Source organism: Leiobunum rupestre, chromosome 6 (assembly GCF_980474605.1).
Source record: "Leiobunum rupestre chromosome 6, qqLeiRupe1.1.hap1, whole genome shotgun sequence".
NCBI classification, from domain to species: domain Eukaryota; kingdom Metazoa; phylum Arthropoda; class Arachnida; order Opiliones; family Sclerosomatidae; genus Leiobunum; species Leiobunum rupestre.
Window position 1 is genome coordinate 44,293,560 of NC_143389.1, and position 2,435 is coordinate 44,295,994.

Genomic DNA, 2,435 nt, shown 5'->3' on the forward strand with positions numbered 1-2,435 from the left:
ACCAAATAGATCTTCGAGTAAAAATATAAATAAAACTAAATAAAACTAAATAAAACTAAATAAAACTAAATAAAACTAAATAAAACTAAATAAAACTAAATAAAACTAAATAAAACTAAATAAAACTAAATAAAACTAAATAAAACTAAATAAAACTAAATAAATCTAAATAAAACTAAATAAATCTAAATAAAACTAAATAAAACTAAATAAAACTAAATAAAATAGGCAGAAAATTTTGTTTCACCCTAAGCCTAAAAATATCAATGTCATTATGAAAATATAACAAAGTACTTTATCACTTAAACCATTTTTGTTTGTGAAAATATCACAAAATACTTTATCAGTTAATATATTTGATTTAAAAAATATTAAACCAGTGAATAGAGTGAGTAATAATAATAATAATAATAATATATGTTTTTACAAAATTTCAACTAGGAAATGCTTACTACAAATACGCCGATTTGCGTCTAAGTTCAAGGTAACTGGTTTATTTTCATTGTCATTAGGAATCTTCTCTAAAATTGTCCGTTCCCATTTCCGTCGAAGTTTTTCATTTTGAGGAAAACTAACTTCAGTTAAAGCAGCGTCAGTTTGCTTTTCAGTCGACAACCAATTTTTGATCAAACAATAATGAACCATGTTGGAACTAAATAAAAACAGACAATTATTTCATGTCAATTGCATTATTTGCGTAACGTTATCATAGAAAGTAAACAAATAAGCCTTAGCATGATGTATTTTTTATTCCGGGGTTAAATTATACAATGAAATTTATAAGTCATTTACAAATCTGATATCTATACGATCAGTGAAAAAAACCATAAAAAACTACGTTTTAAATTTTGACTAGTTTAATTGTTTAATTTTATTGTTTAATTTTTTTGTTTTGTTTATTTACCAATGTTTAAACTATTTACTCCTATCTAAAAAAGAGGGCTATAAGTCGCAAGATGACTTGGCCCTCGAATTTGTACAAAACTATCTAAAGATAATTAAATAATTTGAATTTGAAATGTATTAAAACGTTTGAAAAATCACACACGCCACCGTTTAAATGCAGCAGTTGACTAGCAAGCTGACGTCACACTGGTGGTTTTTTTCTCCATATTACCGACATTTGGCAGTTATCAAATGCGGAAGCTAAGAGCCAGATTTAAAAAAAAATTAATGTTCATAATATGGCCTGTATTACAGACGGCTATGGTTAGTTCCATAACACCGAAAAGAGAAACTAAAAATTTCAAAACGCGTTGCCGAATAGGGGGATAGTGGTGGAAAATGCTGATCAGCTACTGATAACCATAGCGAACGCCATGCCAACAGGTGGGAAATAACAGTATTAAAGACTAGAAAAATCCCAGTTTTTTAACCATCTCTCTACAAACCTTGGTTTTATTGTACTTGTAAAGATAAGAGCGCGTGTTATGTTATTATTTTAGAGACCGCGAGTCAATTTATATTAATAATAATCAGCTAGGCTAATACCCTTGGCACCACCTTAGGCCTAAGTCATCAAGCGTCTTTTAAAGTCATTAATTCAGGTAGCCGGGTTACAACGCGTAGGAGGGTGGTGGCAAGCCCTTCACGCCAAGCGAGCCAACAGCTCCATACACTTACTATTACCGTTAACAGCCACAAGTTTTTATGGAAGGAGAAACCGAAGAGCTTGAGGGATAACACCTTAAACCAGTGGAGAGAGCAGTTGTTCCGAGTTTTCACCCAGTGCCACAAGCTAGGATCGAACCCGGCTCGTCTTGCTGCGAGGTGAAAGTGCTAACCATTCCGCCACCCCACCCTCAATTAAAGAATTGAACAGCACGTACCAACAAAAATACCACTTTTATACATGTTTTGATTATATTATATTATTGAAATAACTATTTCAGACGCCATAACGTGTTGAGTGTAGTTTGGTTTAAAAATGCTCACGATCGAGGTATGTCCTTGTGTTTACACCTTTTTAGTCGAATGAGCAGCTCCCATAGTGTAGTTTCCAGTGAGGACAGTTTCTCAAAATTCTCAATTTCTCAAAAGCTTAATTCCAAAAATTGCAGTTTCTTAAAAGCTTAATTCCAAAAATTGCAGTTTCTTAAAAGCTTAATTCCAAAAATTCCAGTTTTTTAAAAGCTTAATTCCAAAAATTACAGTTTCTTAAAAGCTTAATTCCAATAAGGGCAGTTTCTTAATAGGTCAATTCTGAAAATGGCAGTTTCTAAATAGGTCAATTCGGAAAATGGCAGTTGCTAAAATCAGTAGCGGCGCTAAGGTTTTTTCACAGGTGGGCTAATTATTTTGTGGCCCTTACAACTTTAGTGACCCCTTATAAATTTTCTAGGGAGCCAGAAGAGTAAGGTTTTTTTTATTGTTGCGGCTCTCGTCGCGTTTACTGACCTTGTATCCGACCTAGAGGGGACACATGCATTCCCGGG